This window comes from Bos javanicus, chromosome 19 (genome assembly GCF_032452875.1).
Source record: "Bos javanicus breed banteng chromosome 19, ARS-OSU_banteng_1.0, whole genome shotgun sequence".
Classification (NCBI taxonomy): Eukaryota; Metazoa; Chordata; class Mammalia; order Artiodactyla; family Bovidae; genus Bos; species Bos javanicus.
Genome location: NC_083886.1, coordinates 21,499,410 through 21,526,697, shown reverse-complemented (window position 1 = coordinate 21,526,697; position 27,288 = coordinate 21,499,410). Strand labels below are relative to the sequence as shown.

At 41.6% G+C, this 27,288-nt stretch overlaps 1 protein-coding gene and 1 non-coding gene across 4 annotated transcripts in view; one reads left to right on the top strand and one right to left on the bottom strand.

Moving 5' to 3' along the window:
- FAM222B (family with sequence similarity 222 member B) overlaps positions 1 to 27,288 on the top strand; it is a 54,959-nt gene that overhangs the window by 8,221 nt on the left and 19,450 nt on the right. The window contains exon 1 of one of the 3 annotated variants that reach the window (XM_061390544.1): positions 9,942 to 10,191. The exons of the other annotated variants lie outside the window; for them this stretch is intronic. The gene's annotated coding sequence lies outside the window, so the exon portion shown is untranslated. Of the gene's footprint in view, positions 1 to 9,941; positions 10,192 to 27,288 lie in introns of those variants that run through there. 3 annotated transcript variants of the gene reach the window in all.
- Positions 8,434 to 8,506, bottom strand: TRNAG-UCC (transfer RNA glycine (anticodon UCC)). The gene has a single exon. It is a non-coding gene; the product is annotated as a tRNA-Gly (tRNA).

The following is a 27,288-nucleotide window of genomic DNA, read 5'->3' as shown; positions in this document are numbered from 1 at the left end:
AGGACTGATTTCCTTTAGGATGGACTGGTTGGATCTCCTTGCGGTCCAAGGGACTCTCAAGAGTCTTCTCCAACACCACAATTCAGAAGCATCAATTCTTCTGTGTTCAGCTTTCTTTATGGTCCAACTCTCACATCCGTACATGACTACTGGAAAAACCATAGCCTTGACTAGAAGGACCTTTGTTGGCAAAGTAATGTCTCTGCTTTTTAATATGCTGTCTAGGTTGGTAATAACTTTTCTTCCAAGGAGCAAGTGTCTTTTAATTTCATGGCTGCAATCACCATCTGCAGTGATTTGGGAGCCCCCCAAAATAAATTCTGTCACTGTTTCAATTGTTTCCCATCTATTTCCCATGAAGTGATGGGACCAGATGCCAGGTTCTGACATTGTACAGGAGGCAGTGATCAAGACCATCCCCAAGAAAAAGAAATGCAAAAAGGCAAAATGGTTATCTGAGGAGGTCTTACAAACAGTATGAAAAGTAGAGAAGCTATGAAAGATAGAGAAGCGAAAGGCAAAGGAGAAAAGGACATCTTTTTTGGGTTTTAGTTCTAGAAGGTCTTGTAGGTCTTCATAGAACCGTTCAACTTCAGCTTCTTCAGCATTATTGGTCAGGGCATAGACTTGGATTACTGTGATATTGAATGGTTTGCCTTGGAAACAACAGAGATCATTCTGTTGTTTTTGAGATTGCATCCAAGTACTGCATTTCAGATTCTTTTGTTGACTGTGATGGCTGCTCCGTTTCTTCTGAGGGATTCTTGCCCACGGTAGTGTTTGATATGTTAGAGGAGCAGAAATAAGGCCAATGTGGCTTTGAATATGGTGAGTGAGAGGGAGATGGTGCAAGAGGCCAGAAGGCAGATGACATTGACAGCTCGAATGGTCTGCTTCCTTTGGACAGTTTTAAGTAGGGATATGATGTGAGTTAATTAGTAATTTTAAAAAGTTATTACTCTGGTTACTATGTGAAACTGGATTGTAGAGGGGTCAAGAGTGGAGGCAAGGGGACTAGTTTACGAGGCTGTTGTACTAAATCAGACGAGTTGATGGTGACTAGGACTGGGGAGATGGCTGAAGAACTGTAGAAAGGTAGAAGGATTTGGGATATCTTTTGGAAGTGAAGTTGACAGGGCTTGCTCAGGGATTGTCAGTAGCCAGAGGGAGTGAGGCAGAGTGAGAAATCATGCATAGGTTCTGCATTTATTGGCTTGAGAACTAGATAGGTAAATGGTGATTATTGAGATGGGTAGGACTGTGGCAAAATATATTTGTCAGGAATTCTGTTTTGGTCATGTCAAGTTTGAGCTGTTTGTTAGACAGCCACCTGGAGCTATAGTATAGTTGGGTAGAAAAGCCTGGCGTTCCAGGGAGAAGTCTGGGCTGGAATTGTAGAGTCGGAGATCATCAACCCTTAGATAGAATTTGAAGTCGTGGAATTCAATCAGGCAGTCACTTAGAATGGTTTGTGTCTAGAGAAGAGAGGTCTGACAGAGGACCAGCCAGTGAGGTAGGAGGAAAACCTGAAAGAATGATGTTATGGAAGCCAAGTAAAGAATATGGAAAGAAAGGAGGAGAGCATGTTATGATATCGAATGCTGTCTCAGAGAAGAGCAGAGGCGTACCTGTGGGGGATTTGGCAACCTAGAGATTATTGGTAATCTTGAGTAGAATTACTCATTGGAATGGTGGAGACAGACTGGAGGGAGCAAATGAGGTGAAAAGCATTTCAGTTTTGTATGATGACATTGAGGTTTTGGGAGGCTATTTCTAAAAACTTGCTGTGTCCGTATTACTAAATCCTTACCTATTTGTATTCCAGTGTGGTTATATATTTTCATCAAAGCATTACAATTTTAGTGTTTTTTTACCATCATTTTAGGTAGATTTCTGTTTTCTAAAAGCCGAGTTTAATGAGCATTACAAGCAATACACATACACTGCTGAATGAATGAGACTGCCTTTAAGGATCAGGTTCCTGGTCTTGGAAAAGCAGACTGACTTGACCTTGGCCTTACGACACATCAGTTTTCTCAGCTGTCAGATGAGGATAACAGGACCAGTTTAGCTCAGTGGGCGGTTGTGAGGCATGACTACTAATGAAAATAATTGTAAAACACTTTTGCAAGTTAAAGTGTGATATAAATGCTAAATAATAGTTCTTTATTGGGATGTTGTGAAAATTAGCAACATACTGTCTGTTAGAGCCCTTAAGTTCTTTTTGAGAAAGGTGATATATTTTTATAAATACTATTTGCAGAGAAAATAACTCAGGATTTGGAAAAAGGCTGCTATCCTAACTTCTGAAATGTAGCAATAATGGAACCATGATGACACAACTTTTTATTAAAGAGATTATTGCCCAAAGGTTTATTATGTTACCATTTTAGAGGATTCATATGACAAAAGTTTTTACCATCTTGGCTTTTTGATTCAAGTGAGGCTGTGAGGGCCACCCTACAGCAGTTAAAATGCTGACTGTTTAAAGGACTGGTGGGAGTGATTTATTATCTATGTTTAAAATGTCACAGTCAATCAATAGAACCACTCAAAAAAAGCATTGAAAAAGCATTTTAATTTATTTTAGGCGACACCATATAGACATTTTAATGCAGGCTTAGGTGATGGCTGCAGTTAGAATTTAAAGAGGGACATGGTGCCATTTCAGGCAAAACTGGCACTCCTTGTTCCACACCTGCGTCTAAATATAGACTCAGTGGCATCACTACCTGTAATGTACTGAGGAAATGTCTGAAATTTGAATCTGATGAACTAAATTTTTCTCAGCCTCTAAAGTGGCATTAACAATGGAGAAAAACTGTGATGTGGTTCTTTTGATGTTTAAAATGATAAGGGAAATGGTTAAGCAATAGTCTCCTTGGAACTTTACCCTGCTGACAGCTCAGTTGGGATCTTGTGTATTGTTTTTTTCCAGTGGTGGTAATTTAGTTGCTAAGTCATGTCCGACTTTTTGTGATCCCATGTGATCCCACCAGGCTCTTCCATGGTATTTCCCAGGCAAGAATACTGGAGTGGGTTGCCATTCCCTTCTCCAGGGAATCTTCCCCACCCAAAGACTGAACCTGGGTCTCCTGCATTGCAGGCAGATTCTTCACCAACTGAGTGCCAGGGAAGCCCCCCTCCCCTTTTTTTTTTCCAGTGGGGACCTATGTATTGCCAATTTGAAAACAAACTGGCGTGAAGTTCTTAGCTTTATGTAGGTATGTAGGTTGGAATTGAATCTTTTTTTTTTTTTTAATTTCAGTTCCACAATCCATTACCTCTTTGTATCAAGGACAAGTAAAAGGTTTAGGTTCTGTTCCTCTCTGATGGGAAGCCTGTACTTGTGTACTTGTTTTGCCACACCCAGACATTATAAGCTCTATTTCTGCATTTGGTGTTTGGAAAGGGGGTCCCTGAATGGTCTGCTTCCCCAGCAAAGACATTTGAGTGAGTAAGCTTTCTTTCTTGGAGAAGATTTACTTATGAGGTTGTATTTAGGCTTTCTGCTTCTTGCTTCCATCATCTGCTTTGCTCATTGTAAACTCAGGGATTGCCTTCAGATTCATAGGTAAAGGTTCATCTTAAATTCTTATTTTAGTTCCTTCAAATTTGATTTGTGGTTGACCTACAGGTATCCATTCTACTTAACTGTTTCTTTCCCAGAGTAGGTATTTCACACAGCTTCTGTATTTCACACAGTTTTCCCTTTCGGTTGTTTCTGTTTCTTATTGACTTGTATAAGTTCTTTGTATTTTGTGTCCAATTCTTTATCGTAAATGCTGCAGATATTCTTTAAGACTGTATAAGAAGTAAGAAAGCAGGCTATTGCATCAAAGGCTTATCCCAGATGATATTTGGTTGAAATGTTTGCCGTGGTTATTTGAGCAATGGTAAGCTTCTTTTGTCTCTCTCCTTCCAAAGACGCATAGAAAAGCTCCTTCTGTCTGAAGTAAAGTGTTGGCTCTGTGTTGGTTATAATTTGCTTTTTCTGGCTGGCAGAGCCTTCTTTTTGTTTTCTGTCTTCTGACAGATTATAGGATTGTGGGGAAACAGCGTCCAGGGCTTTTTCAGGAACTGTGCCATTTTATCTACAGGAGAAGCCATTGGCTTTGGCACTGGAGGAGAATTGGCTGTGCATTTAAAGATGCCAAATCATGCTTGATTCACAAGTTTGCTGTCTCATTTTGTGTATGTGTGTGAAACTTTTTTCAGGATGTTGGCTTTTACTTTTTCTACCATGTGCTGTGCTCCATCAGTATGAGAAATCAACAACTTGTTCCTTCTCTCCAACTCTCCACCCCCAGTACACACAATCCACACATCCCAAACCATAGCAAAAGATGCAGCAGTCATTTTGAGGATTAGGGAAAAGGACACCACACGGAAGTTTCCATTGCCCTTTTGGTGACTTTGAGTTTTAATTCTGCTTTATCAGCTAAAGTTTTTGTCTTTCCTATGTAGGCTTAAATTATTTAGGTGGAGAAATGATTTGCCAACTAAGATGTCTTTCTACAGAGGCTTTCCACAAGCATTGGTGGAAGCTAATTTTCAGAGTATTCTGTTTCCTAATTTGGGAAACGTAACTTGTGAAGACAGAACACACTCAGGAAACTTGGACTTATTTATACTGACATGCTCTTGTCAGGGGGTATAGTGTAATTTACCCTGATTTCAAATAAGAATTTTTATAATCCTGTAAGCAATCTTAACTCCAACTGTATCTGTTACCTTCGTGCTTTTAAACTGGGTACAATTGATTTTGAAACCTAGCCAACCAGATATTTTAGCAAATCTTCCACACATGTTAATGCCTCATTCTCCTACTTTCTGTAGATAACAGTTTAAAGATACTTTCTAAGTGTAGGTATTTCCATTTAAATTAAGATGGGAATATAGTTAATATGAGAATAAGCCAGTTGGAGTAATCTTGTTTGTCTAGTATGAATGGTTATATGGATACATGTTCTTTCCCTCCCTCTGCCAAGCTGTCCTTCCCAAACCCACAGTCTTGCAAAAGTTGGGGTTTGGTTCTCATGTGCATTCTTTGTCGTGGTGGCCTTTTTTTGGTTGTTGTTAAACTGGTGTCTTCCTTCACTAGAGTAAGCACCTTGAAGACAGAGATTGTAGCTTATTCGTTTTTTTGTCTTTGGGGTCTATAATGTTCCTGGTATGTAGTAATGCAGTAGTGGTTAGGTAGTGTCACTGACTCAATCAACATGAATTTAAGCAAACTCAAGGAGATAGTGGAGGACAGAGGAGCCTGGCATGCTGCCGTCCGTGGGGTTGCAAAGAGCTGGACACAGTTTAGCAGCTGAACAACAACAACAAGGAATGCAGTAAATATGTGGTGAATGAGTGAATGAATGTGTGCTTAGTTGCCTCGGACGCTTTGCGACCCCATGGAGTGTAGCCGGCCAGACTCCTCTGTGGTGATTCTCCAGGCAAGAATACTGGAGTGAGTTGCCATGCCCTCCTCCAGGGGATCTTCCCAACCTAGGGATCGAGCCCAGGTCTCCTGCATTGCAAGCCGATCCTTTACTGTCTGAACCACCAGGGAAACCAGAGTGAGTGAATAAATGAATAAATTGAATTCCCAAATACAGTGAATGGAGTTTATACTTCCCTCTAGTGTCTGAAAGAGAAAGTGCAGCCAGTTAAAAAAATGTTAATACCTTGCTACATTGAAATAATAGTCAAGGCATTGTCTTTTTTTCCCAAAAAAAATGTTAATACCTTGCTACATTGAAATAATAGTCAAGGCATTGTCTTTTTTTCCCCTCCCGGATAGCTCTCACACTTGTTTTTTCAGATCTGTTCTCTTTAAGTCTAGTAAGTAATAAATTTTCTTAGCAAAGTCTGTGTTCTGTCTTTTGGGTGTTTGAATTTTATAAAATGGCACTGGCAGGTCTTTATGGGGAAAAATGCCTTTTTATTTGCTTATTTATTTTTTAAGAACAAAGGTTTTTTTCCTTTGCCATATGGTTATTACAGGATATTGGATACAGTTCCCTGTGCTGTATCCAGTATGACCTTGCTGTGTATTCATTCTGCATATGATAGTTTGCATCTCCTAACCCCACAGTTCCAGTCCATCCCTCCCCTCTGCCCTCGCCCTCGGCAACCTCAAGTCTGCTGTCTATGTCGGTGAGTCTATTTCTGTTTTGTAAATAAATTCATTTGCTTATTTTCAGTTCAGTTCAGTTCAGTCGCTCAGTCGTGTCCAACTCTTTGGGACCCCATGAATTGCAGCACGCCAGGCCTCCCTGTCCATCACCACCTCCCGGAGTTCACCCAGACTCACGTCCATTGAGTCAGTGATGCCATCCAGCCATCTCATGCTCTGTCTTCCCCTTCTCCTCCTGCCCCCAATCCCTCCCAGCATCAGGGTCTTTTCCAATGAGTCAACTCTTCGCATGAGGTGGCCAAAGTACTGAAGTTTCAGCTTTAGCATCATTCCTTCCAAAGAAATCCCAGGGCTGATCTCCTTCAGAATGGACTGCTTGGATCTCCTTGCAGTCCAAGGGACTCTCAGGAGTCTTCTCCAACACCACAGTTCAAAAGCATCAATTCTTCGGCGCTCATCGTTCTTCACAGTCCAACTCTCACATCCATACATGACCACAGGAAAAACCATAGCCTTGACTAGACAAACCTTTGTTGGCAAAGTGATGTCTCTGCTTTTGAATATGCTGTCTAGGTTGGTCATAACTTTCCTTCCAAGGAGTAAGTGTCTTTTAATTTTATGGCTGCAGTCACCATATGCAGTGATTTTGGAACCCAAAAAAATAAAGTCTGACACTGTTTCCACTGTTTCCCCATCTCTTTGCCATGAAGTGATGGGACCAGATGCCATGATCTTCGTTTTCTGAATGTTGAGCTTTAAGCCAACTTTCTCACTCTCCTCTTTCACTTTCATCAAGAGGCTTTTGAGTTCCTCTTCACTTTCTGCCATAAGGGTGGTGTCATCTGCATATCTGAGGTTAGTGATATTTCTCCCGGCAATCTTGATTCCAGCTTGTGCTTCTTCCAGCCCAGCGTTTCTCCTGATGTACTCCGCATAGAAGTTAAATAAGCAGGGTGACAATATACAGCCTTGACGTACTCCTTTTCCTGTTTGGAACCAGTCTGTTGTTCCATGTCCAGTTCTAACTGTTGCTTCCTGACCTGCATATAGATTTCTCAAAAGGCAGATCAGGTGGTCTGGTATCCCCATCTCTTTCAAAATTTTCCATAGTTTATTGTGATCCACACAGTCAAAGGCTTTGGCATAGTCAATAAAGCAGAAATAGATGTTTTTCTGGAACTCTCTTGCTTTTTCCATGATCCAGCGGATGTTGGCAATTTGATCTCTGGTTCCTCTGCCTTTTCTAAAACCAGCTTGAACATCAGGAAGTTCACGGTTCACATATTGCTGAAGCCTGGCTTGGAGAATTCTGAGCATTACTTTACTAGCGTGTGAGATGAGTGCAATTGTGCGGTAGTTTGAGCATTCTTTGGCATTGCCTTTCTTTGGGGTTGGAATGAAAACTGCCCTTTTCCAGTCCCGTGTTGCTTATTTTAGACCCCATATATAGGTCTTGTGGTATTTGTCTCTGACTTACTTCACTTAGTATGAGAATCTCTAGGTCCATCTGTGTTGCTGCAAATGGCATTATTTCATTCTTTTTCTGGCCAAGTAGTATTCCACTGTTTATATGTACCACATCTTCTTTATCCCTTTATCTATTAATGGACATTTGGGCTGCTTCTGTGTCTTGGCTATTGTAAATAGTGCTGCTGTGAACATGGAGGGGAGTGCATGTATCTTTTCAAATTACAGTTTTGTCTGGCTGTGTGTCCAAGAGTGGAATTACTGGATCATATGGCAACTATTAGTTTTAGCTTTTTGAGGAACTGCCATACTCTTTTTTTCCTCCATAGTGGCTTCAGCAATTTACATTCTTACCAACAGTGTAGGACGATTTCGTTTTCTCCACATCCTCTCCAGCATTTGTTATTTGTAGACTTTTTAATGGCTATTCTGACCAGTGGTACAGTCTATTGATTGCAAAGAGTTGGACACAACTGAGTGACTAACACTATGGAGAGTTGTAACTGTTTTTGTGCTTTTCAGGATTTTTGGTAGTTCAGGTGTATATGGGGAGGGAATAGACTGATTAGCTAATCTGGGACACTTTTGTGGGCAGTATTTAAAATAAAAAATGTTTCACGCTTAGTTCTTTTTATCTGGAACCTAGTTTCTGAGACTAATGAAGTTTCTCCAGAAATCTATTTAAGCTCAAGTCTTTTAATTTGGGTTAGAAAAAAAGGGCTGGCCTTTTTTTTTTTTTTTAATATTTTTTATTTGGCTGCACTAGGTCTTAGTTGCAGCATGCAGGATGTTTAGTTGCCGCACCTGAACTCTTAGTTGTGAAGTGTGGAATCTAGTTCCCTGACCAGGGATCGAACCTGGGCCTCCTGCATTGGAAGTGCAGAATCTTAGCCACTGAACCACCAAGGAAGTCCCAAGAGTGAGTGAGTGAAAGTTGCTCAGTCGTGTCTGACTCTTTGTGACCCCTGGACTACCCAGTCCGTGGAATTCTCCAGGCCAGAATACTGCAGTGGGTAGGCTTTCTCTTCTCCAGGGGATCTTCCCAACCCAGGGATTGAACCCAGGTCTCCTGCACTACAGGCGGATTCTTTAGCAGCTGAGCCACAAGGGAAGTCCCAAACTGGCTTTTAAATAGGCATGACACAAAGCTCCTTTTCCATCTTCCCAGAACACTGAGGTTCATATATATATGAAATGCTTTGAGCTCCACATAAGAAAAGGCTACTTAACTTTAGTTTTTTAGTTGTATTAGCACTTGGGAACTAAGTGGACTTGTAGAATGTGGTGTAGACACTTAACATTAGTTGCAAGAACTTTGTGGACAAAAATGACAGCGTAGGTAATAACTTGCCTTCCCCATTCCCGGTTTATTTTTCTTGAACGAACCCCTTCTACAGCTTCACCACTATACCTAGGGAAATATTCTACAGTCTTTAGCATATTCCGTCCCAGCAGTGTTAGGTTTCTAACACTGACGTTAGTGATTGAGGTGTTGATGCAACCTGCCAGTTATGCGGAAGCCTGGCTATTGCTGAGAGTTTTTTCTAATATTAGGTGAACGGCTTGAACAGGACTTAGATGTTTGTTTCCTAATTGTACTGAAACCTGCTGAGGGAGTGGTTTGTTTGGGTTTAATTGGATGTAGATGGCTTGAATCTGAGCTGGGTTGGATCCAGCTGTGTGTGTGTGTGTGGTGTTTGTTGCAGGTGACTTACTGTATCCCTTCTCCCACCGCACCAACTTCCAGATAAATACATTCACAATATGTGTGTCCCCCCCCCCCGCCCTTAATTTCTGCGTCATGGGAAGCAGGAGTTTCAGACAGGGTGGATTGATGTGTGCAGCTGATCTAATATGCAAACCTGAATCTATGCACGGTTATGAGGGAGTGCAGTTGATTAGTCTGAGAAAAGAAGGGCGAGGCGGAGGCCTGGGGAGCATCTTTTTGCTGTCGAAGGTCTCCGGATGGCTCTTGCTATGCAGGTCTGAGGCACTGACGGAGGTACGGCCTGGATGGGAGTCACTCCTCACACCCAGGCAGGGCGGGGGCGGGGGGCGCAGGGGAAGGGGCTTGGCATCACCTGGCCCAGCTGCGGGCTGCTGAGCTGCCGGCTTTGGGGTGGGGGCCTGGAGCGAAGGGGCAGCTCTAACAAAGAGGAGCCGTGCCGGGGCCGGGGCGGCGGGTGGCTGGCCTATCCCTGGCGGCTGACCTCCCAGTGGGCCTCCGCAGTTGGCTGTCGGGTGAGTCGCTCTGCTGGCTCCCTGGCTCGCCATTGGCTGTGCGGACTGGAGGGGGCTCGCAGAGGGCCGGGATGGAGTTGAGGGGGCGGGGCTGGCTTCCGGCGGCGAAGGGGAGCGAGAGGCAGCCGGCTGGGGGAGGGGGTGTCGGCGCGCCGCGGAGTGCTGCGCTCGGAGAGCCTGGCACCCGGAGCAGCCGCCTCCCCCTCCCCCTGCCGGGACCGCTAGAAACCCCTTCTCTTCCGTCCTCCCGGTCTGGGGCCGAGGAGGGCTGAGCTGCCCCAGGCGGGCGGGGCGGAGCCCGGAGCCCCACCGAGCGCTGCGGAGCGAACCTCACCTCCCTTCCAGGGCTCAAGGTGTGTGTGCTTTTTCTATCCGACCCCGACTTCAGCCGACTTAACCTTGTGAGAAAAGGGGAAATGGAATGGGAAGTAAGAGCTCCACGTCTAATCAGTTTATTTTGATTTTCTAATTCTGCCCTTCATGCTTCTTTCCCTCCCTTCATCTCACCCCTGCAGCTGGGTAAGGAGATTCAGGACTCTCCTCTCTTTTTACTGATGTGTAGATGTCGGTCGCGTAGTAAAATGAACAGAGAAAAGAGGAGCCCTTTCTTGTTTGGCATCTGATGCAGTAAGCCGGAGGAAAAAAAAAAAAAAAAGGACAGGCTATAGGATAGGAGTGGGGTTTTGAAACTGTTCTGCATCCGTGTCCATTAAGGCTGTCTTCACCATTTTCCTACTTGGGACTGCCTTAATCAGCAAAAACAGTCTGAAAATGAAGGAGGTGCTAGTGAAAAGAGGGATCAGCCTCCGTCAGATGGTGGTTAAAGGAAATCCTGATAGTAGTTAGCGATTAACTCTTCTAAAGTCTCTCTCCCGAGTACAGTGTCACCGGCTTTGTGTAGGACTCAGTCCTGTTGGAGAAACCTAGCTTGAGCAAGCAAACTTCCTTACCGTTACTGAAACTTAAAAGTCTCATATTTTTCTCCATCTGTATATTTCCCATTCACAGACTCTCAGAGGGATTAGTTTCTGTCGTCAAAAACCAAACTTTGAACAAATCCAGATGAATTTTGTTTAAGTCGTTAATTTTTTTAAAGCACCCCCTCATGAATTCAGGTGGCTGTATCATTACAATTTATATTTATGTTTTGAGTTCCTTTGCTTCTACAGCTTATGGATCCCTTCTTCCTGAAGGATAGTTCATCTTCAGCCAAAATCAGGAACCTCTTTATCGGTTTTTAACAGAGAGGAAAGATAGCAGTTGAAGAGGAAAAACTCAAAATTTATGATGGCAACAAAGGATGTGTGTGTGTGTTGTGTGTTTTCAGTGGCATTGTTCATGGTAAACTTGCTTTAACTGGGCATTTTCAGCAAAAGTGTTTGGACCAGATTTATCCTAATGTTGATTAGAAAAGAGCTAGAATGCCAGAAGGGATGAATGTCAATTTTTTGGCAGCACTTTGGTAAATATTAATTGAAATGTTGAGAGTTCATTCTTGTAATCCGGGTTCAGTTTCCAGAAATTGTTCTAAATGGAGTTCAGTTTTGAGGATAGAACTGATATGCTGGAGCTCTTTTAGTTTTAAGATGGATTAATGTTTCTTCTTTGCATTGGTTTATTTTTATCTCTAATCAACAAGGAGCAGTTTGGGGTAAAAGCAAATATGATAAAGAATAGGGATGATGGGAAAAGAAATCGGTTCAATTGTGGAAACTTGCTAGGGATCAGGAAACTTATTATAGTTTTGTTTTTTTTAATCTGAAGCAGCCTTAATACAGAGTTGTGCAAAAAATGTAGATTCATAGTAAACCTTTGTTAGATTTTGGGTTTTTAGTTTATTACTCATTTATCCCTTAAGAGTCAATGAATCATATTTAAATTGAAAGGCAGAGAGAATACCCCAGACGTTGTCTTACCCAACTTGTTACTGAGAATGAACTGTTAAAAATCACTTTGAAGCTTTGGCAGCTAGCTATTGTATAAAACAAAGTGCACTTTGATGTCTAAACTATATGGTAACCTGAGAAAGTGACAAAATCCACTTGGAGGCCATGTTAAAGCATATACCACCACTTCAACATGCTTCTACTAATAACCTCCTATTTGATATCTAGGTGTTATTTTTTTGTCTACTCATGAGTGAGCAGCTAATACAGCTTTATAAAGTTACATTACACTTTGCTCACTTAATGTTTTTATATTCCTATTTTCTTGACAGATTTGTGTAATCTACATTTTGCATGGTGCAGTGATTTCCCCAAAGAATTTTCCCCAGGAGACAAAAGGCTATGTATAGAACTAATGATAGGTGTATATCTATACTGATCTCCAGGTATCATTTAAGGAGGATGGAAATTCAGATTTGGTCATTTGCGAGGAAACGATTGTATGAAGCCGTGATATCCCATAATCTCTTAAGTTAAGGGGACATGGTGATGTTAAGGTTCAGTTCGCTGATTTTTCTTTAGCAATCTGTTTTTATCCTGCTTATTTCTGTGAGTCACAGCTTAGGATGTGTTTTTTCTTTTTTAAGAGGGCCCTATGCACTTCATGGTCTCTCTAAAGGGAGACTCAAGCCCAATCCCCCATTCACATCTGAAGTATAAAATGATCCCCTTGAGAAGGTAAAGGAAAAGATTGGACCCTTGGCGTTGTTTGATTCTCATGATAATCAGCTTGAGTGTTGTCAGGTTTGAAACTAGGAAAGACTTGCTCAAGGTGAGAAAATATTAAAGGCAAAAAGACCTAGGAATGCTGCAGTGTGGGAGACTTATTTAGAGACAATGAATGCATTCATATGGAGATGTGACTGGTGGTAGTTTTTAGCGATTCAGCTTTGTCAGTCAGGTGTCTGAGACAGTATTTTGTGTGTGTCTAAGCACAACCCCCTCCTCCAAGGGTTGACTTTTGGAAGCTGAGTCTTTTAAGGAAGTTGTTTGCTGTCTGAATCCAGAGGGTAGAGGACTTGGTGGAGTCTGTTATCTGTTTATGGCTTAGATAAGGACAGGGAATTGATTGCTGGTGAGTTACTGAACTCTTCCTAATGAATGGTTGCTAGGCAAAGTGCATCTCAATCAGTTTAATCCTTCATAGTTTACAGGTCTGCTCTTGGTGAGGGCCAGAGCTGTCTTTCTAATGGTACTGCCCTTCAAGAATCCTGTTGGATGTGCATACATGTTGCTCAGTGGTTAAAGAAAAACAAAAAGACTAGAAAAGCTAATGTGTTTCATTTCATCCATCTAAAATAACAGCTTTGGGTAACCGGGGTCAGCATTGTCATTAACTTCTCTCCTGGATCAAGTGGTGGGGTGGGGTTGCTCTCCAGTGTTAAGATAACCACTGTTTGATTATCTCTGGGTTTGTAACTAGTAAGGCAGGGAACTAATACATTCATTTTGGAAACAGGCCAGTGATAACACTGCCCTTGGGCCTGGATGGATGGAAAAATAGGACAGAGTAAACAATTGAGGGCATAAATAATGAATCTTCCAACTGAGCCCTGGGAGAATGAAGGAGATTATCCTCAGAGCTGTTCAATCTGGCGGTGAAAGGGGAAGAGTCCACTGAATTAATTACCCTGACTGTGTTTGATACTGTGCTTATTATGGGATTGTTAGAGCCATTCAAAATAGAGTTGCCTTTTAGATATAAACTATTAATCCATCTTTTTGTTTTTGCTTTGTTTTTTTAAGCCAAATACCCAAATAGCTCATCTGTTTTCTTAGAATCCAGGCCTTTGCTGCCTCCCCCAACTTTGTCCTCTGTATTAGCATTCTGTGAATAATGGACAGTCCTTTTGTTTGGCCATATCTTAGAATTTTGCTTAATTAGTGATTTCATTATCTGTAAATATATATAGTAATAGAAGAGAGAAGCTGAGCCTGGCTTAAAGGAATTAGGAATTATTTGGTACCTTGAGTACATATTATACTTTGAAATTAAATGTGGGGTTGTAGGGAATAATTACATAACAACTCATAAAGGTTAAGACAAGAGTTCCTTCAGCCCAAGAATCCTTTCCAGTATTAACATAAATATTTTTACTTTTGGATTAGTTTTCATCCAGTGAATTAAGTAAGCAGTCTCTTAGTGGTCTCAGCATTTCTCTGAGGTTGGGAAAACTAATGCCTCAAGAATGTCTAAATAACTTAGAAAGTGATTTAGTAGTGAAGCCAGACCCAAAGCCAAGGTCTCTGAATTCTTCCCTCCTCTGAATTTCTAGTATGTTTGATTCTCTTCTTCAAGAACTCCTTCCAGGGTCCCTATCTGAAATGATTGAAAGTTTCCTATCTCTGCCCTGAGAAGCTGTTTTTAATTTCTGTACTTGTGAAGAGAATCCAAAGACCCAAGATGCCATTATCAGTCAAGAGAAGGAGGAATGTTCAAGATGAGATGCTGGAAGAATGATAGAGAGAGATATAAAGGAAAGGCCAAATTGAAGTTTTATTGTATTTTGTCCTGATGGATGGGTGGGGAGAGGGAGCGGGGATAGCCACACTGGCTCATTAGATCAAGTTTAGTCATAGACTGAGTTTGTTTCATGTAAGCCTAGCTGGAAAGGGCAGGAGGCACCTTTACCAACATACAGGGAGAACTCTAATAGTTAAAGATTCATTCTTGATCAGAGAATACAGTTAGTTCTTGATTATTCATGCAGAAGGGCAAACAAGCAAAGCATAGACAAGTCCAAAGATACTCATAGGCCATATTTTTAAGCAATAGCTTTAACTTCCTCTGCTTCTTAACTGCAGTTTTCCAGCTGAACAACTGATTATGTTTCTTTGTCTGATCATTCAAGAGCCAAGTAGGTGAGGTTGCCACCAGCTTGGTTTAGCTCAGTTTTGTCTCCTTGAGATGGTTTGTTTTAGTATTTTAAGACTTGACCTTTGTTATAGGACCTAATTATACCAAGGTCCTATGGAGAACTGAGATTTTCCAGGTAAATCGTAGATAAACTAACCCGCGACACTGGCATGTTTCCTTTGTTGGTGTCTTCTTGTCCCACAGCTACGCAAATCATTCATCCTATATGGACAGGCTATAGGTAGTCCATTCAAAGAAGAACTATTACCAAAGTAAACCCCTCTTCTAACACTGGGCTCTGTGGATTCTCCTGATCGGAGCTGTTGGCTGAAATCCATGTACACATTGGGTTGTGATCAAAGAAGTACTATAAATTATAAATTCAAAACTGAGGATTGCTTTAAGTGCTGTTTGGTTGGAAAATGTCTCCTCCCCACCCCCACCCCTTGCTTTTGTTGTTGTTGAAGATCAGCTGAATATTCCAGTAGATTTAAAAGGCAAGGTTTCATAACCAATTGCTGCTACTTCGCACTCAGCAAAGTGGTTTTGAGGATCAGTTGCTGATCTGAGAGAAAATCAGATTTTATGGCACTTGCAGAATTGGAGTGATTTACTCAGCATCGGTGTTGCTTCAGAGGAGAATCATAAGCAATTATTAGTCACAACTTAATTTTTTTTTCCTCCCAGAAGTTATAGTACCTCTACCGTTGGCATTTCATTTATCAATTACAATATAAAGGGTAGGACTTAATCTGTTTTAAAAGGGAAGGGTATCAAGACTGTGAGAAGTTGAAGACAGCTCATCCCAGGTCACAGTGTATCAGTGGGAAAGGCCCTTTTCCTGGGTTCCTGAATGGGCCTTCTGGATCACCCAGCTATGCAGCTGAAAGCAGTTTTATTATTATGAACACATTAGTTTTGTAACTGTGAAGGCACTGGTTTGGCTTTTGCTTATCTTATGCTCCTAGAACCTCTTGCATTCAGCAGAAAGCGGGACCGGTGGATTAATGATGACCCTATATCTTGGTTTTGACTGGTCCTGGCAGGTGTTACTGTGCATTCACCAAAGTCCTTTACTGAGGATTTTAGTATTTAGGCTTCATTCAATCCTTGTGAGGTATGTTATGATTGGAATATGATACTGTGTTAGGATATTTCCCCAGAGAGATGAAAGGACCCTTCCCTCTTAAGAGAGGTGCTTTGCCTATTTCCACAGTCTGTGGGAAAGTTAAGTTGGAACAGGTTGCTTTTCTAATAAGCTATGTTTTTAAATTTTGGTTTCTTCTCCAAGCTGAACAAATGTCCCAGCTGAAAACGGTCTTTCTTACCATTCATAGTATGTTCTGGGGAGACTCCTTAGTGCACCTAGAAATGAGAGGCTGATGCCACTCCAGGCTGCACACCAATTTTGTAGATCTTTAAAATTCTGTTTGTACCAACTCCCTCCATCCTCCTGTGTATCCCACCTGCTCATCTTTCAGCTCCCCATGACTAGTTAAAAAAGTATCAAGTTGGCCAGAAAGTTATTTCATTTCCCTATAAGATGTTATGGAAAACCCAAATGAACTTTTTGGCCAACCCTGTACCTACCATTGCTCACGCAGGGAAGTGCTGCTGCTGCTGCTAAGTCGTGTCAGTCGAGACCCCATAGACGGCAGCCCACCAGGCTCCCCCGTCCCTGGGATTCTCCAGGCAAGAACACTGGAGTGGGTTGCCATTTCCTTCTCCAATTCATGAAAGTGAAAAGTGAAAGTGAGGTCGCTCAGTCATGTCCGACCCTCAGCGACCCCATGGACTACAGCCTTCCAGGCTCCTCCATCCATGGGATTTTCCAGGCAGGAGTACTGGAGTGGGATGCCATGGCCTTCTCCAGGGAAATGCTAGTCTTTATTAAAGTCATTGCACCCAGCAGCAGTCTTTGTATGTGTGTGCACAGTGCTGGGCTTTGGGCTTCCATTACTTTCTTACATTATTTCTTGAAGAATATTTCAGCATTATAGAAACAAAACTTTACTCTTCAAAACAAGTTGATAAATTGCTTTTTATTAAATGTACAAGTGCCTAAGAGTTAAACTTGAGAGGGGGAAAAACTATTTTAGTTACAGTTTAATTGCTAAAAAAAAAATCTCTTATATAATTAAAAGCTGCCTTGTGCTGAAACTAGCAGGTAAAAAGCATGGTAGAAACTGTGGTTCTTCAGTGAGGACCACACGCTGCGTATGCTGTTTAAAAGCTGCTGCCCCATCCAGTCCCCCTCATCCCCTTACACTGCTTCATTTGTTTTTTTTTTTCATAGCATTTCTCACCTTCTAATAGTCTGTGTCCCTTACCGATTTATTGTTTTGTCTGATCCTCCAGCTTTACCTCATGTACAAAGGGAAGCATCATGAAGACAGGAGTTTTTGTTTGTTTTGTTCATTGCTGAGGCCCCAGCTTCTGGAGCAATGCCTTGCTACATAGTAGGTGCTCAATAAATATTGGTATGAAATAATTGGAGGAGGTAATCTTTAATAGAATAGATATCTAGGGATTAGAATTGGAATGACAAGAAGAGAATGTTATGTTCCTGGAGCTAGTATTAAATTAGGAATCGGATTACTTAACTACTTTAAGGGAAATAACATTTGTGAACAAACTCAAGGATTGAGTTTTAATAATTGGGATTAATTGAGTTTTAATAATTAGGGTTAGTTATCCTAGATTAGAGAAATGATAGACATCTTATAGTATGTAAATATGAAGGAACATTGAATAAAGATAGATGACTAACTCTTATTCATCTTGAAGAGAGCAGAGAAATAGGCTGAAACTTCTGAACAACGAAAATAAAACATGCAGAAGAATTTACTGATTCTAAGAACAAACATTGGAATAGGTAACCAAAGAAGGATGGTTTCTCAGAATGGATTTTTCGGTACTGGTACCATATTGGAGGCAATGGTGAGACTGGAAAAGAGCACAAAGCCAGGAGTGAGAAAATCTGGTTGTATCCAGGCACTTACTAGCTTTTCCTAGTTTATTTGGGAAAATGGGCACTAATGATTCCTGCCCAGTTGATCTCACAGGGCACTTGAGCAACTCAAGTGAGAGAATCAGTATGAAAGCACTTGGAAAGTTGTATGCTGCTGCTGCTGCTGCTAAGTCGCTTCAGTTGTGTCCGACTCTGCAACCCCAGAGAGGGCAGCCCACCAGGCTCCGTCGTCCCTGGGATTCTCCAGGCAAAACACTGGAGTGGGTTGCCATTTCCTTCTCCAATGCGTGAAAGTGAGAAGTGAAAGTGAAGTCGCTCAGTCGAGTCCGACTCCTAGCGACCCCATGGACTGCAGCCCACCAGGCTCCTCCGTCCTTGGGATTTTCCAGGCAGGAGTACTGGAGTGGGGTGCCGTTGCCTTCTCCAGGAAAGTTGTATACCTCTCTACAAACATAAGCAATTGTTAATGATTTTACTTTATTTTTGTTGTTGTTGTTGTTGTTTCATCTCCTGATTTATTAACTAGTCATAGGCCCCATCAGTGACAGAGGCAGTCTCACTCTTGTAACAGTAGTTTTAAAAGTATGATTGTAACCCAGCTATAGACATTAACATGCTGCTGCTGCTAAGTCGAATCAGTCGTGTCCGACTCTGTGCGACCCCAGACCCCATAGACGGCACCCAATAGGTTCCTCCGTCCCTGGGATTCTCCAGGCAAGAATACTGGAGTGGGTTGCCTAATGATTTTACAAAATCGTCCCCATAAGTGATTTAGATTCTTGGAATCTGAAAGTTGGATTTAGTGGTTATCTAGTTCAGATTTTTAGCTATTGAAAATAACTCTTGTTCTGTCACTCTTAATGAATGGGTCATTGCTTTTGCTTCAGCGTTTCTAATGCTGTGCCACTGTTGAACAAGCTCAAGTTATTGTTTATGTTCATCTAAAATTGCCTATCTTCAGACTTTAATTTATTAACCTAGTTTTGATCTTTGGAGCTCAGAGATAAAGCTGCTCCCTCATTTGTATGACAGCCCTCCTGTGACACCTTTATTTGAAATCTTCATTTCTCACCTTGAAATCACTGTAGCCACTTAACTAACTTGTGCCATCTCCCATTTGTCTTTCACACTTGCAGCAGATTTATTTAAAATAGACATCTGATCATGTTACTCTCTTTAAAACCTGTTCCTATCTCCCGTGGTTTCAGGATAAAGTCTGACATTAGCTAATAATAGTTACAACTACCATCATTGAGCATAGACACTGTACTGAGCACTTTATAAATATAATCTCATTTAATCATTACAGTTACTCTATATGATGTCAGGGCTGCTTTTCTGCTAATTTACTTTTAATCTGCTCTTCTCTCCCTCTAGTATGAAATATAAGGTTCTTCATAATTTAACACATCAGACTCATTTCCAAGTTTAGCCTATACACCCAATACTCTCCTCCTTATCCCAGACTACTTGTGGTTCTCCAAACAAGTTGTTTGGTTTCACAACTGCATGCCTTTCATTACGCTGGTTTTCTCTGTCTAGAGTAGCCTAACTGTCTCAATCCAGTAAATTTTTGCTCAGCCTTCAATGACCCATATTGTTTTCTCTCATCTTTATAATTGTTTACTGGAGGTATTTTTTTCATTATTTTCATTTTGAAACAACTCTGATTTCCTTCCTCCCTTCATTCCTGCTTGCCTCTCTTCCTTCCTTTCTTGAGGTATAGTTGTTAATACAATGTTATGTTAGTTTCAGGTGTCCAACAATGATTTTTTAAAAAAATATATATTTATTTGGCCGCACCAGGTCTTAGTTGCGGCATGTGGGATCTCGTTCTCTTAACCAAGGATCATACCTGGGCTCTCTCCTGCATTGGGAGCAAGGAATGTTAGCCATTGAACTTCCAGGAAAGTCCCCCAACATAATTTGATATTTGTATACATTGTAAAATGATCACATTAATCACGTATCTCATCAGGGATTTTGTCTGCCATATTTGTATTCCTAATACATAGTACTACTACTGCCATAGTGCCTGGTGCCTCAGAGGGGCCTGGTGAACAAATGAAGGAATGAATGACATTCCTAGGAAGTGTTCTTTTGTTCAGGTTAAACTCTTATTTCACTTTATTATCCATATTACAGTTTCTGGGTCCCTCTCTTACATCCTAGCCAAGCTATTCTTAGGCTTTTCATATTTCACATCAGAAAATATTGTATTTTGATGACTAGAGGAAGTAAACTGCAACCTTCCAAAATAACTTCTATTGAAAAGTGTACCAAAGGTACAGGTGGTCCAGCTGCTTCCTTAGGGAAGGTTCTCATTGCATTAATTTCTCTGTCTGTCACAGAGAGAGCTGCTTATGATTTTGAAGGGGTGGGGGAGGGTGGGAATTGGTAAAGAGTAGGGTATTTCTATAACAGATATTATTCAGTCTTATTTCCTAAGATTTTGTTGTAACTTAAGGTATCTTGCTACAGTAGACAGAATTGGTAATAGCAACTTTTAAAAACTGTCATTAGCCACCTCCTTGCCAGGATAGAGCCCTGGCCACCTAAGAAAAAATAACCAGACAGCACTTTGTACTTGTTTTTCTCTTTTACCTTCTGTCACCCCAGGAGGTTACTGTCTTCTGCCCACTTTACAGGTCATTGTAGATATAAAGACCACAGATTTCCCCTTCTGTTATGAGTGGCTACCTAAGACTGCATAATACCCCTAGGAGTCTTAGTCCCTTGGGGTGTAGACAGAATTGAAAGGCAGAAGGCCTGATACTAATTCCAGGGGAAAGGGCACAGTTCTTGTCCAGAATTGAAGGCAGGAAGTTGGGCAGCAGGTATCTGTCAATTCCAGAGTTCATTCAGAAGCGATTTAATCTTTGCTGTTGAAGTAGATCAGCAATGCCATTTGCCTGTCTAAAAATGAGATTACCCAAGGATTCTCTTACAAGAAGATAAATTATTTGTGTAGCAGCAGCTCCTGGCCTTGCATAATGTCTCTTCGTCTTACTACCACATGCTGGTGGTACAGGGAGCATCTCAAGCATGGTGCTGGGGTATGGAGATCAGGCCACAGTGCCTTACTTAGGGCGTCCAGGAGAAATTTAACAACTCTTAGCAACTCTCAGCCTAATGGGCTTGGTTATTGTTAAAATCCATCTTTATCAAAGGAAGCATTGGTTAATGATTTTTCTCTTGGCCTAACATGCCTGGGCATTAGCTGGAATTGCCTCGTGATTTGCAGTGGGGAAGCCATGAGAGCAATTTCTTGTTTGTCCACAAATTAGCATTAGCAGTTTCATTTGCAGATTGAAGGAGCAGGAGGAATGGGCCCTTCGCCAGTTGCAGCTTCCCTCTGACTAGGGCGTTAGTTCAATTATGTCCAATTAACTTTTATTGCAGATAGTGGTGATAATTACTTGCAAGGCAGTTTTTTGGCTGCGGTTATCCTAAGGCTGAAGTATGAATTTAATGGATTTTAATAACCACAGAGTGACACATTTCGCACTCCCCCCACCCCGCAGTTACTTATTTTTCCAGACTTTTTTAAAGAGGAGGTCAAAGCATTGTAAAAATCCATCTCAGAATTAAAGCATACTGTCCTTTTGAAGAGCTGTGTAGGATCATATTTTAAAAGAATCTATTAAGAACAGCCTTAATGGCTTTTTATATTCTGAGATCATACCCTGAGTTCATTGCTGCTTATCCTGGGAAAATAGACTGAGATGGAACTAAATGTCATTCATAGCAGTATGTGCTTGTTGTAAGATTTCTGTAATTGGCAAGGTGCATTTTAGTCCTCTGTTTGCATTGGAAATTCTCTTCAGAGTGCAAAAGAAAACTTTTGAGCACTTTTAAAATCAGTAGGACACTGAGGATATGTTTCTTAATAAGCTCTATAGGAATTTGTGATTTTAATAGAAAGTTGCATAATATATTTGGAAACAGTCCTTGCTATGTAGAAAAAGAGGGAAGAAACAAAAGAAAATCGTTTGTTTTTCTCTAAAGATGGTGAAGTTCCTTTGCTGTTTCCTTTTCCCTATTGCTGTTTGATAATTACCCTGAATATGCTTGTAAGCAAAATTTTCTCTCTTTAACATGAGAAGACTGAAGCTGATTCAAGCTCAGGTTGTTCCTGGGTCTCCAGGTGACTTGCTACGGCTTTCATTTTGAACGTCGTTCACCTCAGTGTCCTTTGTTGCTAGGCTCTCTTCCCAAGGGCCCGTCAGTCGCCTTAGGATAAAAGTTTTGTTGAGGATAAATTGCCAAGGAGTGCATTTTAAGAGTCTGCTTTTGTTAAAGTAAGGGAAGGGCAGATCCCTGGCAGCCCAGTGGTAGGACTCTGCACTTTCACTGCCACGGGTCTAGGTTCAACCCTTGATGGGGAACTAAGATCCCACAAGCCTCGCGGCCAGAAAAAAAATAAGGGAGGAAAGTTCATGGCTGCTTGGAGACAGGCTGCCATATAATTGTTCCTCCTCCAAAACTTCCATAATCACCCTAAATAATAAAGAAGAGGAAAGGACGAGTGATAAACATCATCTTTGTACTGCTTCAAAGCTCTTCATTGATTGTTACTGAAAACCTTTCTGCTGTAGAATATCTAAGACTCTGCCTGCCAGCTGCCATTGGTGTGAAAGTGGAGAAGCTGGTAATAGTTGCTACATTTCAGGAAGTCTGGAGATAAAGCTTATGATGTTATTTGAAACTTTTTATATAGTGGGAGGAAAGAGTGTTAAAACTGTGTTCCACTCCAAAAGGTTTAAGAAGGTTTTCCCTTGGAGCATAGGGGAGTTACATGTGTTTAGAACGAAGGGCCTTGAAAAAACTTATTAAAACATGAACTTGGTGGGAATGTTAGCGAATGCCAGGCCTGAAGAAAGGAGGATCATTAATAGTGCCTCCTTTAGGATAAGACATTTTTTTTGGAATCTTTCTAAAGAAATTCTCCATCTTCAGGGTAGGAGAGTTGCGTGAATGCCACTTAGGGGAAGGACTGCCAGAACAGAGTTGAGGCTGGGAGAGAGTTGTAAGTGCAGACACAGGAGAAAGTATTATTCGGATAAATATTGAAAAGAAATTAGAAGTTGATGAGGCAGAAAGATACATACAGGAAACCTATTCCAGATGGCAAGCACCCCAGTGTCAGTACTCACCAATTCAGAGTTGAGTCACCTGCGTTAAAACACGAGAATGGTTTCCAACAGACCACTCTCTTCAGCTCTTCTTTTTGATCTCTTACCCTCCTTCAGATTTCAGCACTGCTATCTTGGTTATTTTTGGTTTGTTTGTTTAACAATTATAATAAAAAAATTCAGAAACAATCTCAAATTTATAGAAAAGTTGCAAGTACAGTACAGAGTATTTTTCTTCCTTGAATCATTTGAGAGTAAGTTGCTCACTTGATTCTCCATCATCCCTGAATACTTTAGTTTTTGCAAAGAGTATTCTCCAACATTATCACAATGCAGCCATCAGAATCAGGAAGTTAATGGTGACAACATTACCATCATATAATTATCAGCACCCCCCTCAAATGTTACTAGTTGTACCAGTAATGCTCTTTATTACAAAAAAATACCATACCTTGTGTTTATTTCTTCTGTCTTCTTGGTCTCCTTCAATCTGGAACAGTTTTTCAGGCTGCCTTTGACGTTCATGACTTTGACAACTACCAGCAGTTGTTTTGTATAAAGTCCTCGGTTTGGAACTGTTTAATGGTTCTTCATGTTTAATCTAGGTTGTACATCTTCAACAGGAATATCACAGGAATGATGCTGTGCTCTTCATTGCATAATTTTCAGAAATGCAGAGTTTTTATTTGTCTCATTACTGAGAATGTTTGATCACTTGATTAAGCTGGTTCCTTATAGGCATTTCCAGTGTAAAGTTATTCTTCCCTCTGTAATTAATATTTTGGGAGGAGACAGTTCAAAACTATGCAAACATTTTCTTTTAAGCCTTTCAGTTTACTAGTTTATTTACATTAGTATGGGCTCATGATTTCCTATTTTAGTCAACTTATCATAGCTCAGTTGGTAAAGAATCCGCCTGCAATGCAGGAGACCCCGGTTCGAGGTCGGGAAGATCCGCTGAGAAGGGATAGGCTTCCCTCTCCAGTATTCTTGGGTTTCCCTTGTGGCTCAGCTGGTAAAGAATTCTCCTGCAATGCAGGAGACCTGGGTTCGATCCCTGGGTTGGGAAAATCCCCTGGAGAAGGAACAGCTACCTACTCCAGTATTCTGGCCTGGAGAATTCCATGGACTGTATAGTCCATGGGGTCACAAAGAGCTGGACACGACTGAGTGACTTTCACTTTGACTACATTTTATTAAATTTAGTCTATCTTTATTTGTTTTGATATTCAGATTATCTCAGATTTTGCCAGTAAATCAAGAAAAAATATTTAACTATATGTTTAACCTGAAAGGTGCCTAAGTGATTTACTGTCTTTTTATTGCAAGGGGTTGGTTGGCACTAACCCAGACTAACATCCTATGAATAGTGGTAGAAAACAAGTCTCTAATTACTCTATTCCTAGTATATGCCTCCTTCACTCAGTGTATCCGCTCTGTGTTCCCTCTGATTTCTGCTGTGTAAACTTCTCTTTCTGGAGTTTCCCTCACCAGTTGAGCATCCTGTCACTTCTGTCTTCTTTGACATGTCACTGTTACTCTTTGAGCACTTCCTTTCCTGCGCTGTAATATGTACCAGACTCATCTAGTACTTTCTCTGCCTCAGCCATTTCTCCAAAGGCCTTTGTTCCTGTTAGTGGAGAATTTAGTAATTAGAAGCCGAGATCTGAGCAGACGCTGTTGGGGCTCATTGCTGTTGAATGAGAAGTAGTCACTGCGTCTGCCCCTGCTGGGGTGCTCTCACACCACTTGGGTTCTGGCTCCCCACGTCAGGGCTCACCACTTGCAACTTTGTGGGCACTCTCCTCACTCTGCACTCTGGGCACCTTCTGTTTCTTATCCAATTGAAACGACCTGACAGAGGGAACTGGGTGAAATTTGGTTAGGACACTTAGTTGGTGAGGGAGACCTATGAGCGAGAAGTTGATAGAGTAGAAATTAGGACCTTGAATGGGTGTGCCGAGTGAAGGAGGCATGTACCAGGAATAGAAGAGAACTTGTTTTCTGCCCTTGTCGATAAGATGTTCAGTTGGTAGTGTTAGCCATTTCTTGAAGGTATCTCTGAGAAAAAGGAAGGCAGATCGTTTGGATATCTGTAAGATAAACCATATATTTATATAATTTTTCCTGATTCACTCAATGCTAAAGTAATCTTGAGTTCAATTGTTCTGTTTGGGTGGGACTTAATATTTGGTATAAGACTTATTTGACCAGTTAGAACCAGTCACCCACTGACAAATAACAGTGCTGAATGATTATGGAATTTCTCAGGGCCAGTCTGCTAATGGGTTGATCTGTGAATGAGTTATGGTACCTTGTGTCCTTGAAAAATTTAAAGAACTATATTGTGAGTTTTTGTTTTGTTTCCCAGGCAGTTCCTGAAATGAGGAAGCCTCCTAAAGCTAAGTTCAGAATCTTATTTTTGTGGGTGTTTAGCTATTAATGGAGAAGGCACTGGCATCCCACTCCAGTACTCTTGCTTGGAAAATCCCATGGACGGAGGAGCCTGGTAGGCTGCAGTCCATGGGGTCGTGAAGAGTCGGACATGACTGAGCAACTTCACTTTCACTTTTCACTTCCATGCATTGGAGAAGGCGATGGCAACCCACTCCAGTACTCTTGCCTGGAAAATCCCATGGGCTGCCATCTATGGGGTCGCACAGAGTTGGACACGACTGAAGCAACTTAGCAGCAACTATTAAAGTATTCTTCTAGGACAGATAGGGACTGTCTCTCTCTCCTTCCTTCTTCCTATGGCTGTAGCCAGTATTCTGAGTTTTATTAGCTAGCTGTGGGAGTTCACAGGGCATGGGAGGAGGGTTGCTCTTCTTCCTCAGTAAGCTGTCAGTTCCTAGGTCCTTTGGAGGTTTAACAGCCTCTCCTGCTTTCAGAGACACCTTGAGCTTCAGAAGCTTGGTAATTCCTTGGGTATGTGGAATAAAGCTTCAGGTGATAGTGCTGCTGCTGCTGCTGCTGCTAAGTCGCTTCAGTCGTGTCCGACTCTGTGCGACCCCAGAGACGGCAGCCCACCAGGCTCCCCTGTCCCTGGGATTCTCCAGGCAAGAACACTGGAGTGGGTTGCCATTTCCTTCTCCAGTGCATGAAAGTGAAAAGTGAAAGTGAAGTCTCTCAGTTGTGTCCCAACTCTTCGAGACCCCATGGAGCCTCAGTGAAATGGCAAGGTAAGATCTTTTGATTTTCACTAAGGCTGTAGAAACCCTCCCCCAAAGTTGTTATACATTAGAATTCCTCAAACTCCTCTACTCAGGCTGGGGCAGAAGTGTAAGTCGCTCAGTCGTGTCTGGCTCTTTGGGACCCCATGGACTACACAGTGTATGGAATTCTCCAGGCCAGAATATGGGAGTGGGGGCAGAAGGAAGGACCTAAATGAACAGAACGTATTAGTGTGTCAGTCATGCCTTGTTCTGTTACCTTAATATCTGCCTGTTGCCACACTAACCCTGGATGGCAGCAGACTAGAGATACAGTGAAGGGCAGTATGTTTACTGTAGCATTAACATTCCCTGCCTGCCCTGAGTTTATACTGAAACTACACTAGAAACCTAAGGCACATAAGCTCGAGGCACTGTGTACAGAGAACTGGTTCTAAGAAAGTAACAGACCAAATAAATACACAGTAGATAGAGTAGATGCATAGCCGTGAAAAAGCGTGAGCTCCTTTTCACCCTTGAACTCGGAACACCTTAAAAAGCAGAGAGATGCTTCCTGTCAGAGATCTTGGTCGGCTCTGTGATGCCCAGATTCCATCATAGTGTGAGTGTCAAAGTGGAAACCAACTTAGAAAAGGTATGAGTTGAGAGTGTGTTCAGAGTTAGTCAGGGTTGACTTCTCCCATTCAGGAAAGAGCCTGAGAACAGGAGGGGAAGAGTTTCCTGAACAAGGGTAGCTTGAGAACGAGAGGTAACTGTTGGTCATTACTTGTAGTATTCTCTGGTACACTTTTCCTCAGTGTGAATGATAAAGCTTTCTCCTGGGAAAAAGTCTGACCACTCAAACCTAAAGCTTTCCTTTGCCTTTATGCAATCTTACTCTGGTTATAGTTGTTCCCCCGGTCCTTTTTTTTGAAAGGAATTTTCACTGAAGCCATTTCCGAAGTGTCAGACTAGCAAAGGTCTAATAGAGTTGCAGAGTGAAGAGCTGATCTGCAGCAGGTAGTTCCCCAAATCCATAGGAGAGTCTATAATCACATTTACACTTAAAAGACAAAGCCATGGCCTAGAATTGTATGTTTTTGTTGTATATAATAGTGTAGGAAGAGGGCTATGGTAGGTGCTCAATAAATATTGGCTTGAGCGGCAGCTGTGGTATGGTGCAGCATTTTCTGAACGTCCTTGTGCCCACAATGAAGACTGCATCCCAATAAATACGCTCATAATTTCAATAGCTGGGACAGAGTCATGAAACAATAAGCATTCTTAACTGTTACCTTGTGGGTTTTTTTTTTTAAGCTTGTGGATTAGAAAATATTTGTCTGATGGAATGAGCTACAGGTGTGGGAGTTAAGACAGAGACTGTCGTGT